Source organism: Stegostoma tigrinum, chromosome 8 (genome assembly GCF_030684315.1).
Source record: "Stegostoma tigrinum isolate sSteTig4 chromosome 8, sSteTig4.hap1, whole genome shotgun sequence".
In the NCBI taxonomy this organism is placed as follows: Eukaryota; Metazoa; Chordata; class Chondrichthyes; order Orectolobiformes; family Stegostomatidae; genus Stegostoma; species Stegostoma tigrinum.
The window spans coordinates 42,285,586-42,298,966 of record NC_081361.1 but is presented as its reverse complement, the minus strand read 5'-3'; positions in this window follow the sequence as shown (position 1 = coordinate 42,298,966).

Here is a 13,381-nt window from a genome sequence, read left to right as displayed (position 1 = left end):
GCAGTTGAAACCATCTTAAATGCTGGATTTGTCTTTAAATCAGATACATGTTTCCTGAGCTTCCTAAAACTTAGAGGGCGAACAAATGAGAGTATAGCAGTGAATGAAGGAGCTCAGCAATTGAAAGCACAAGAACATTTTCAATACCTAGACATGGAAGCTTCTTCTTTCCAAAGACTTTTGCTTACAGAAGCTATTAGGAGAATGACACTCCAAACGTTGGGAAGGTGATCTTCAAAATGTTTGAAGTCACACCTGCTGGCTGCAAGTTTTTTGCTTTCATTTTATTCTTCCACGTGAAGTGAACTTTGCTGGGTAAGCCAGCATTTGTTGCCAGCCTGTAATTGCCATTGAGAAGGTGGTGAGCTGCCTTTTTGAACTGCTGCAGTCCATATGGTACAGATTCACTGAGAGTGCTGACAGAAAATGCTGTTATGATATTTGGCCCTGCAACAGTGAAGGAAATTTGATGTCGTCCAAGACAGGATGATGTGGGGCTTCTAGTGAAACTGAAGGTGATGGTGCTCCATGCCTGTGCTGCTCGTGTCTTTCTAGATGATCCCTGGATTGGAAGGTGCTGTCAAAACAAGTGTGGAGAATTGCTGGAGGACATCTTGTATATGTTAGCCATGGCAGCCACTGGGTGCTAGAGGTGGAAGGAGTTAATGTTTAAGATGGTGCGAGTGATGATGATTGGGTGGTCTGCTTTGTTCTGATGATGTGAGGATTTTTGAGTGTTTTTGGAGCTGCACTCATCCAGATAAGTGGAAAATGTTCCATCACATTGCTGACTTGTGCCTTTTTTACAGTGCATAGGCATTGAATTACTTGCTGAATGATTAAAATTTTCTGATATGCCCATGTACTAATAGTATTTAGTTTGGAACAATTAATTTTCTAATCAATGGTAATCATCCAAGAATATTGATGTTGATGAATTCAGCAAAAATCATTCCATTGAAAACCGGGAGATGATGGTTTGATTCTCTCCTATTAGAGATAATTATTGCTTGAATTTTTGTGATGTGTATGTTACTTGCCACTTGCCAGCCTAAGCCCAAATGTTGTCAAGGTTCTGTTGCATGCGTGCATGATATGTTTTAGTATTTAAGAAATTGCAAATGGTGCTGAACATTATGAAAGCATCAGCAGACATCCTTACTTCTGACCTTATGGTAGAGTGAGGGTCATTGATGAAGTAGCATGCAGGTTTTTGCTGAGTAAGTACCACTCGATAGTACTAATGATGATATCTTTTATCTTGAGAATAGAGAATGGATCAATGGGACAGTAATTGACTACACTGGACGGACAGGTCAAACCTGAGAAATCTTATACATTGTTAGCAAAATGCCAAAGCTGTAGCTGCATTTATTAAGCTAAATGGCTTGGTCTGGGGGTTGGCTAGCCCTGGAGCACAGTTCTTCAGTTGAGCTACCAGCTGTCTCAGCTTATGTCAAATTCAATGCTTTCAGAAGTTTCTTGATGTTATGTGAAGTGAATCAAATTGGCTAAAGACTAACATTTGTAACACAGGAGACTTAGGGAGGCCAAGATAGATCATTTGCACTTCCCAGCTGTCAACTTTCTCAGCAGCATAGGATACACTTATGTAGCTCTACCCTCAATGATGAACAAGAAGAGAGGCAGTAGGTCATGCCTCACAAATTTGATTGTATGTTTGGTATGAGGTGAGTGAAGTGGTGGGCAGAGGAATGTCTGTTTATGCTATTTATACAAATGTCAGAATTCAATTGACAGTGTTTCCGCATTTGCTAAAATTGAAGCTCATAGCAAATTATTGATCTCCTTAGTAGAAGAAAACAGAGTAGGGGAAATGGACGGGTTTCTTTGGTGGATTGTGACCAGTGCTGACAAAGTATGAGCTCATTGAATGCAGGAGACGAATGGAATTGAGAGCCGGAAGAGCTTGAGTCCAGAGAGAGCTTGAGCCCGGAAGGAACGTGAGTCGAGAGATAATAGGAAACTAATGATTTGGATGCCATTCACCCACTACCCTTGTATACACTACCCACTTCACCCACCCATAAGTCTAGCCAACGGGAAGAATTATCCCAGCCTTTGGGTGGTGAGGACATTGATGAGGAATTTGGGAAAAATGGCCAGAATGAAAATTCTAACTCTTGTCATTAGAAAAAAAAATCCAATTTTCCCCTTAACATTTCAAAACTGCTAGTGAGCTGAGACCACTTTGTTTCTGTGCAGTTGCATCACATTATTACCTAAACATATTTCTTTTATTTGCAGTTTGTGATTCTTCCAGCTATTAGTTAAAAACTGTAGGACACCAATTCCCAAGATGTAGGTTAGAGAGATTGTCAAGCTGCAGCTTGTCAACTGATTCTCTGGGCTTTAGGTCATAGTGTCATCGAGTCATGCAGAAACAGTCCAACCAGTCCATGCTGGCCACAATCCCAGATTAAACTAGTGCCACCTGCCTGTATTTGGTCCATGTCCCTCCAAACATTCCTTATTCATGCACTTATCCAAAAGTCTTTTAAACAATGTAACTGTATCCACATCCACAGTGTGCGAAAAAAATTGCCCTGTGTGTCTCCTCTCACCTTAAAAATATTCACCCTGGTCTTGAAATCCCCCACCCTAGGGGAAGGACACTTGTCATTTCACTCTATCCATAGCCCACATTATTTTGTAAATTTCTGTAAGGTTGCCTCTCAATTTCCTACATTCCAATGAAAAAAAGTCCCAGCCTGACCAGTCTTTCCCGATAACTCAAAAATGTACTATTTCATGGCAGATTCAATGAACAATGACTGCCTCCAATCTTCATCCCTAAAAGTCAGCATCAGTGCAACATTAGACTCGGCACATCATGTTACAATTCATCCGGGTAGTATTGTGACAGGGTGTTAAAGATTTCAAAAATACACAGAAGCCTTCAATCTTTCTGACTTTCAAACCCAGGTTGACAGAATACAGTAAGTGAAGGGCCGAGGGAAAATGTAAGGGATATAACTGTCAAATGAATGGGTTAGATGTGAACTTGGCAAGTCTGAGAACTTCTGGGGTTGACAGTTACACAATTAAGGACATAAAGGCTGGGGGTGGGGAACATGATTTCCAGGTACACTCTGAAAGCACAAGCTGGTTAGTGTCCCTTCCACCAAGTCTCAACTGTGCAGTAAGCATGAAAAATGGCTACCGATACACTTTCAGTGGGCAAACGAAGGTTGTTTTATTTTACCTGTCGGGGCGTGATGGCAATGTGAGGATCGTCAGATGACTTATCATCTGCCACCAAATCATGTGTAGCTCATGCATTGACCAACATGCATATCAAAAATATTGGCCCAAGAAATCATGACCATGCCTTTGATCATGCGAATTTAACCTTAGTAATCTCGGTGAAGCAGAGGTGATTACAAGTGAACTTAAAAGTGTCACTTGCAGTTACCAATGTTCAAACATGTTCCAAACATGTTCTCGTTGCTACACAAGGCTCAGTGCTGCTTTCCTCTTACGCTGAACTGTACTCATGTAAGAACATGGGCTCTTATATTCAATGTAGTATTTTTTGGTGAGTTTTGAAGTGGGAGCTGCAAGGAGGGAGTAGTCTGTCAATTAAAAAAAATGCCAATGTTGTTTTGTGAGATAGCTTGTGCTGCATATATCTGCATTAGGTGTAATATGTCAGGGATCCATGTAGAGGCATTACATTGTCCTCCTTCTGGGAGGCCTACCTTCTACACGGCATCATGGTCTATGACAAAACCTGATTTCTGTTTGGTACGACTGCTTAGGAATCACATCAGTGGGCTCTGAAGAAGAGTCAGAATGGTCTCAAAGAGTTAACGCTGTTTCTGTTTCCACAGGTACTGCAAGTCCTGCTGAGTTTCTCGGCACTTTCTGTTTTTATTATTGAGAAGCTGTTCTGTTTCTGATACAACCCAATTAGGATCACAGCATCCATCTCAAATGGATCAGGCGACAGCAGATGCTTTCATCACTGTCACAATCCGACAAAGTCAACACCAAAAAAAGCAAAAGTTCTAAGGTAACAGCAAGCCCAGGAATAACTGTAATTTGCAGCAGCTGACGCACAGTCTCCAGAATGAGAAGCTACAGCAGACCGACCTTTCAAGATGCAGAGGTGGCTGAGGAAAGCCAGAATCTGTTGTTCTTACTATCAGTTCCTCCTGATGTTCAAAATGCAGTGCCACGGTAATCTGAGGATGTCCTGGAAGACCTTACAAAACAGCTTTTGCTGCTGCAGCAGGACTTGGTTCTTGAGGTGGTGTGTGGCCAACCCATCGCAGTGGTTAAGATAAGAGCAACACTTAATTTTTATTCGACAGGATCGTTTCAAGGATCCACTGGGAATCCATGTGGGAAGTTTCCACCACTCAACCCACAAATGTTACAAATTCAATTTTTGCAAGATAACACCTCTTTTCCGTTTGTCAAGCTCAGTTTTACAGCCCAATGAATGTGATATTACAACATATTTGGATTCTTCCACTTGCAGAATATTATATTCTGTACTTACATTGCTGTGAGGGTGCTGTATTAAAAAGCAACTGAATTCATTATAAGGAAAGGGTTCCACTTGATCAATGTCCAATACAACTGCGATCATCACTGCCATGTCTTTGAAGTCTATGCCAGATATCCTGGAATCTGTCACAATGTCGATATTCTTGAGAACTCTCAACTTCTTGCCTTATTCTAACGGCTAAATGGCTTACATGGATGGCTGCAGGGAGACAAGGGCTACCCACTCCAACCATGGTTGAAGATTCGTCTATGGAACCCAATGACTGAGGCAGAATGCAGATACAATGCAGCCCGCTCTTCCAACAGAGTCATCATGGAACAAATGATAGGGCTCCTCAAGATGACTTTCCACTTCTTGGATCACATTGGAGGTGCTTGCTGCATAATTCTGGCCAGGTCTGCACGGCTGGAGTGCACAAGGAGGGCATATTATTGATAAGGAGCGGGGAGAGCAGGAGTTCGAGGTGAGGTCATTGACGGGGAAGAACATCACTTTCAACATGGCAGAGTGACACATCATCAGGCACAACAAGCCAAACAGAATTTAATTGATACCCAGGTCTAAGATGTAAGTGTTGGGTGAAGATATCATTCAACAATGTAGAATTTTTGTTGTTGCAAGGGCAACATCCCCTGTTTATCTGCAAAAGCAAATTGCAGCCTTTTGTTTGATGTTTCTTAGCTTTCTTGCAGTGCAATAGAAGTTCCCATTAACAACTCATTGAATAATATGTACTGCTCGCAGATTTAATAAGATGACAAGACATAGTAGCAGAAGTAGGTTGCTGTGCCATTCAATAAGATCATGGCTGATCTGATATCCTCAACTTCACATACCAGCTTTTTCCCTTTAACCCTTGATTTCCTGACTGATAAATCTGTACATCTTAGCCTTGAATATTATCAAAAACCTAGCCTTGACAACCCTCTGTGATAAATGTTTCCACAGATTCACTACCTTCATGAGAAAAGAAATTCCTCCTCAACTCTGCCTTAAATGTGTGATCCATTATTCTGAGATAATGCCCTCTGATCCTAAATTCTCTCACAAGGGGAAACAACCTTTCTTCATTTATCCTGCTGAGTTTTTTAAGAATCTTTTATGTTTCAATAAGATCACCTCTCATTTTTCTAAATTCCAAAGAGTATAGGCTCAACCTACTCATATGATAGAGCCCATTCATAAATGAGTCCCTCCATACCTGGGATCAGTCTAGTGAACCTTCTTTGAACTACCTCCAATGTCAATCTTTCTTTCCTTGGAAAAGGGGCCCACAACTGTTCACAGTATTCCATAGCCTTGTATGATTTCAGCAAAACCTCCTTACTTTTATATTTCAATCTGTTTTGGACTATTGAATTTCCACTGAATTTGACCGCTAGCTTTTGTACTTTATACATGAGGATTCTCAGATCCCTCAGTCTGATGCTTTCTGCAGTCTTTCTCCACATAAATAATATTTACCTCATCTATTCTTGCTGCCAAAGTGCATAACTTCACATTTTCCTATGTTATTTTTCTTCTGCCAAGTTTTTGTCCACTCACCCAACCTGTCTATATCCTTTAGCAGACTCTTTGAATTATACTCATCTCTTGCCTTCCCATCTACTTTTGTGTCATCATAAACTTAGTTATAGTATATTCACTTTCCTCATCCAAGTCATCAATATATATTTAAATAACTGTGGCTCCGGCACTCCATGAGTTCCTGGCTGCTATCCTGAAAATCACACCATTCTCCAAATCTTTGTCTTCTATTTGTTAGCAATCCTCTATCCATGCTAGTGTACTATGTCCAACACCATGGGCTCTTATTTTATTAAGTAGTATAATACATGGTACCTTATTAAATGTCTTCTGAAACTCCAAATATATTGTATCGACTGCTTCCCCTTTACTTATCCTGCTTATTTCTTCCTCAATGAATTCTAGAAAATTCATCAGACATGATTTCCCCTTCATGAAGCCATGCTGACTCTGCTAGGTTATATTATGTATTTCTAAAACCTCTACTCCTACATCCTTTCTAATAGATTGATACTTTTCCAATAACAGGTGTTTATAGTTACCTTTTTTTCTCCTTCCCTTTCTAAATAAAGGCATGACATTGGCAGTTTCCTCATCCTCTAAGGTTTTTCCAGAAACTAAAGATTCTTGGAAGACTACTGCAGTGCATCCACTATCTTTGTAACTACTTCCTTTAATATACTGGATACATCCCGTTAGATCCAGAGACTTTTTGGTCTTTAGCCTCATGGGTCTCCCTGGCACTTTTTCTCTAGTCATAATTATTGCATTTATTTCCTCTCCTCCTTTGTCCATTTATTTCTTAGTGCTTTTAACATGCTATTACTGTCTTCCACTTTGAAGACTGATGCAAATTATTTACTCAGCCACTCTGCCATATCTGAATTCCCCTTGTTATTTCACCAGCCTCATTCTCAAAATGCCTATGTTCACTTTGGCTTCTCTTCTTTTTGATATATTTAAAGAAGCTCTTGAGCCCATCTTGACAATGCTTACAATTCCACCCTCAAAGTTTATCTTCCTGCCCTTTTTTTGATCATTGTTGGTTTTCAAAATTTCCTCAGTCCTCTATCTTACCAATAATCTCTGTCACATTGTATGTTTTTTTCTTTCAATCTGACGCTTTCCTTGATTTGTGATAATGGGAACTGCAGATGCTGGAGAATCCAAGATAATGAAATGAGGCTGGATGAACACAGCAGGCCCAGCAGCATCTCAGGAGCACAAAAGCTGACGTTTCAGGCCTAGACCCTTCATCAGAGAGGGGGATGGGGTGAGGGTTCTGGAATAAATAGGGAGAGAGGGGGAGGCAGACCAAAGATGGAGAGAAAAGAAGATAGGTGGAGAGGAGAGTATAGGTGGGGAGGTAGGGAGTGGATAGGTCAGTCCAGGGAAGACGGACAGGTCAAGGAGGTGGGATGAGGTTAGTAGGTAGGAGATAGAGGTGTGGCTTGGAGTGGGAGGAAGGGATGGGTGAGAGGAAGAACAGGTTAGGGAGGCAGAGACAGGTTGGACTGGTTTTGGGATGCAGTGGGTGGAGGGGAAGAGCTGGGCTGGTTGTGTGGTGCAGTGGGGGGAGGGGACGAACTGGGCTGGTTTTGGGATGCGGTGGGGGAAGGGGAGATTTTGAAGCTGGTGAAGTCCACATTGATACCATTGGGCTGCAGGGTTCCCAAGCAGAATATGAGTTGCTGTTCCTGCAACCTTCGGGTGGCATCATTGTGGCACTGCAGGAGGCCCATGATGGACATGTCATCTAAAGAATGGGAGGGGGAGTGGAAATGGTTTGCGACTGGGAGGTGCAGTTGTTTATTGCGAACCGAGCGGAGGTGTTCTGCAAAGCGGTCCCCTAGCCTCCGCTTGGTTTCCCCAATGTAGAGGAAGCCGCACTGGGTACAGTGGATGCAGTATACCACATTGGCAGATGTGCAGGTGAACCTCTGCTAAATGTGGAATGTCATCTTGGGGCCTTGGATAGGGGTGAGGGAGGAGGTGTGGGGGCAAGTGTAGCATTTCCTGCGGTTGCAGGGGAAGGTGCCGGGTGTGGTGGGGTTGGAGGGCAGTGTGGAGTGAACAAGGGAGTCACGGAGACAGTGATCTCTCCGGAAAGCAGACAGGGGTGGGGATGGAAAAATGTCTTGGGTGGTGGGGTCAGATTGTAGATGGCGGAAGTGTCAGAGGATGATGCGTTGTATCTGGAGGTTGGTGGGGTGGTGTGTGAGAACGAGGGGGATCCTCTTTGGGCGGTTGTGGCGGGGGCGGGGTGTGAGGGATGTGTTGCGGGAAATGCGGGAGACGCAGTCAAGGGCGTTCTCGACCACTGTGGGGGGAAAGTTGTGGTCCTTGAAGAACTTGGACATCTGGGATGTGCGGGAGTGGAATGCCTCATCATGGGAGCAGATGCGGCGGAGGCGGAGGAATTGGGAATAGGGAATGGAATTTTTGCAGGAGGGTGGGTGGGAGGAGGTGTATTCTAGGTTGCTATGGGAGTCGGTGGGCTTGAAATGGACATCAGTTACAAGCTGGTTGCCTGAGATGGAGACTGAGAGGTCCAGGAAGGTGAGGGATGTGCTGGAGATGGCCCAGGTGAACTGAAGGTTGGGGTGGAAGGTGTTGGCAAAGTGGATGAACTGTTCGAGCTCCTCTGGGGAGCAAGAGGCGGCGCCGATACAGTCATCAATGTACCGGAGGAAGAGGTGGGGTTTGGGGCCTGTGTAGGTGCGGAAGAGGGACTGTTCCACGTAACCTACAAAGAGGCAGGCATAGCTGGGGCCCATGCGGGTGCCCATGGCCACCCCCTTAGTCTGTAGGAAGTGGGAGGAATCGAAAGAGAAGTTGTTGAGGGTGAGGACGAGTTCAGCTAGGCGGATGAGGGTGTCGGTGGAGGGGGACTGGTCGGGCCTGCGGGACAGGAAGAAGCGGAGGGCCTTGAGGCCATCTGCATGCGGAATGCAGGTGTATAGAGACTGGACATCCATGGTGAAAATGAGGTGTTTGGGACCAGGGAATTGGAAGTCCTGGAGGAGGTGGAGGGCATGGGTGGTGTCACGGACGTAGGTAGAGAGTTCCTGGACCAAAGGGGAGAAAATGGAGTCCAGATAGGTGGAGATGAGTTCCTTGATTTCCCTGGTTAGTCTTGATTGGATTACCCCCTTCCTAGAATCCGTGATCATTGCTGGAATATATCTCTGCTGTGAGCCGTGTACAAATTTCTTAAATGTCTGCCATTGTTGCTCAGCCATATTTGCAGCTAAACTCCTTTTCCAGTCCGCTCCAGCTTGATCTGCACTTATTCCTTTTTAAGTTGGCTTAAGCTGTGCACAGTACTTTCTGATTCATGTTCCTGTCATTCAAACAGAATGTTAAATTCTACAATGTTATGGTCACTGTTTTCTGGGAGATCTTTTACTCTGCTATTGTTTATTAAAGCAGCCTCATTTGACATACCAGAATCACAACCTGACCCCCAATTGGATCCAGAAAATATTATTAATTACATCTCGGAAACTGTCCTGAATGCACTCTGAGTTCTTTCTTATGGCTACCTCGGCCAATCTAACTATACCAATCTACTTGAATATTAAAGTCACCCAAGATTAATGTACTCCCTTTATTACATGCCCTCATTATCACTTGATTCGTTCTCTGTCCCACCTGATGGGAATTATTAAATATGTCTATCGACCACCCCTACCAGTGACTTTTTCCCTTTTTATATAGAATGAGGATGTTATATGTTCTGATGAGTGTCAGGAAAAACATAGCACAAAGTAGTGTGCAGCCATGAATGGTCATGGTCATGAACACAAACTTTATGTAAGTGTGGAAAATGTTCACAAGAGTAGAAGCAAGGACCTATCACAACTTTGCACACAGTGAACTCCTCAACGATGTTCTATGTCTTGGTTTTACTCATAAAAGTAAAGATTGAAGGATGTCTACAATTTGCTGCTATCAGAAAGTTTCTTGGAGATGAGCAATGCCTCATCAGTATAACTTTTACCTAACATTGAGATGTAGGAAGAGGTTGCTTAATTTGGACATGGTCCATGAGGCAAGGTCCTACAGCTAAAATGATGTGATGGAAGTGTATATATGAATACACACACACACACACATATATATATGCCTACAGATGTGAAAATATATTTACAACGATGGGTCACCTACATTTCCTTAGTGTGTTGTTTTTCCTTGCCCTTCAACCACATCTAGATCTATTAGCAATCCTGGATTCGGTAGGAGTGGAAGCAGTCTGTTCTGTAACAGAGACTGTTGATCTCAGTGATTTGAGCCACTGAGGATCTTGTTACTACAGGGACCAGACATGCTGAATGTATCCTGCCCATTGCTGCTCATCCTTCTTGGCTGCTACTCCCTTAGCGTTTCAAGTTACAGGAAAGGAGGGCTGCATTCATTTGGTGTATTCTTAGAAGAATAAGGAAGAACGTGGAGGCTTTAGAGAGGGCGCTGAGGATGTTTACCAGGATGCTGCTTGGATTAGTGGATATGATCTATAAGGTTCGGCTAGAAAAACTCGCGTTGTTTTCTCTTGAGTGGTGCAGGCTGAGGGGAGACTTGAAAAAAGTCTATAAAATTACGAGATGCATAGATAGGGTTGACGGTCAGAATATTTTTCCCAGTGTTAAAATGTCTAATACTAGGGGGCATGCACTTAAAGTTACAGGGGGTAAGTTCAAAGGAGATGTGACAGGCAAGTGTTTAAACAGAAGGTCTGTGAAATGAGAAATGTACTGTCAGGGGTGGTGATTGAGGCAGATACAGTAGGCGCATTTAAGTGACTTTTAGGTAAGCACATGAATATGCAAGTAATGGAGGGATATAGATCAATGGCAGGCAGAAGGGTATAACGTGGGCTAAAGGGTCTGTTCCTGTGCTATACAATTCTATGATAATAAAATGTGAGGCTGGATGAACACAGCAGGCCAAGCAGCATCTCAGGAGCACAAAAGCTGACGTTTCGGGCCTAGACCCTTCATCAGAGAGGGGGATGGGGAGAGGGAACTGGAATAAATAGGGAGAGAGGGGGAGGCGGACCGAAGATGGAGAGTAAAGAAGATAGGTGGAGAGAGTGTAGGTGGGGAGGTAGGGAGGGGATAGGTCAGTCCAGGGAAGACGGACAGGTCAAGGAGGTGGGATGAGGTTAGTAGGTAGCTGGGGGTGCGGCTTGGGGTGGGAGGAAGGGATGGATGAGAGGAAGAACCGGTTAGGGAGGCAGAGACAGGTTGGACTGGTTTTGGGATGCAGTGGGTGGGGGGGGGAAGAGCTGGGCTGGTTGTGTGGTGCAGTGGGGGGAGGGGACGAACTGGGCTGGTTTAGGGATGCAGTAGGGGAAGGGGAGATTTTGAAGCTGGTGAAGTCCACATTGATACCATATGGCTGCAGGGTTCCCAGGCAGAATATGAGTTGCTGTTCCTGCAACCTTCGGGTGGCATCATTGTGGCACTGCAGGAGGCCCATGATGGACATGTCATCTAGAGAATGGGAGGGGGAGTGGAAATGGTTTACGACTGGGAGGTGCAGTTGTTTGTTGCGAACTGAGCGGAGGAGTTCGCAACAAACAACTGCACGTCCCAGTCGTAAACTCTTCATCTTCGGTCCGCCTCCCCCTCTCTCCCTATTTATTCCAGTTCCCTCTCCCCATCCCCCTCTCTGATGAAGGGTCTAGGCCCGAAACGTCAGCTTTTGTGCTCCTGAGATGCTGCTTGGCCTGCTGTGTTCATCCAGCCTCACATTTTATTATCTTGGAATTCTCCAGCATCTGCAGTTCCCATTATCTCCTATACAATTCTATGTTCTGTGTTCTAAATCTTTGAGGGCCTGTGTGAAGTGTGTCCTCCATCTGGATGCCTGCTGAAATGAACATCTTTTCTTGAGAGGGAGGGACAATCTGAGGGAAGTCGAAGCCACTCACCCACCACTCCCCTTTCCCTGTGCATTTGATGCTGAAGGACAATGTCTAACGTGATGGGGTATGAATCTGTGAGCATTCCGAGCAGCCACTGAGTTTTCTATCAATGGAGACAATGAGATATATGCATGTGGAGCCAGCATGGTGTTGGTAACCTTGGTAGACACGTACAACCTTCAGTCCAAGTCTTGGGCAAATCTGCCTGCGGGACCTATGAATCTCTATCTTTTCACAAAATTATTAATGGCCAACACCATGGGAGAGTCACCTACTGCCCATCTTCTCAGGCTAAGCAAGTACCTGGTCTCAGGCAGTCCTCTGAGTGCCAGAGACCGAGGCATTTCTTCCTCAGCCAGCTGTAGAGATGTGTGAGTGATGAGCTAACCTGAATGTGCGTCCAAACCTAAACTAGAAACATAACCCACTAAAGTGAAAGCTGGTGGGGGATGCAGGAAGAATTCATGCTGGCTCATCCTATCAGCAGTCTATGGCTTCTACCTCAGAGATGGAAGAGCTGATGCGCTGAGTGACTGGTCACTTTGGGGAAAAGGTTGCAATAAATGCTGAACAAAAACAAAATTGCTGGAAAAGCTCAGCAAGCCTGGCTGCATCTGTGAAGATAAAAACAAAGTTCACATTTTGGATCTGGTGACCCTTCCTCAGAACTCCCCGCGTAAGAGAAGACAGGCCATTTATTATGTAGTCGAGGTGGAAGACTGAACATCTTAAGAATAGATTCACAGTGGTGGTAAAGGAAGAGCAGCACAGCAGGAAAAGCAGCACAGCAAAGATAACTTGGTTGCCTTGGCATGGAGTTCTCAGAATCCCCATACGCATAGTTATAGACCACTCCAGTCATTTGAAGGAACTCTCCCACAGAGGAGCTGAGGACACACATATTGGCCACCCTGTTTCCCGTTTTTGCTCTCTTGGCCCAGCCTTGTGACTCTTTCTCCCATAATAAGACAAAAGAAAGGATTGAGTGAGATGAAAGTCAATGAAAGTACTGTTGGCACTGGGGCAGGAGCAACTGGGGAGATTTTGGTGTATTCCTAGTGAGAATAAAGAGGAAGTATAGAGAGCAAGAAGCATGAGCAGTTTGGGGCGTGAGGTGGATGAGTGAGTGAGTGAGTGTGTGTGTGGGTGCATGTGTATGCTTGTAGTACAGAGTTACAGTGGTTGTGAGGTAGCAAAGAGACTTACCCTTGTAGAACACAGAAGGCCATTAACCATCTTATGACATTGCTGGGTCTCTCTTTTCACCCTGATGACTGCACTGGCCAGATGGCTATCTCTGTCCAGGTTGACTATATCAGGTGGCATGGTCTTCTTTGACCAAGTGGAGGAAGGACCTTCCCCTTTTGTTGACAATACTTTCTGGGTCA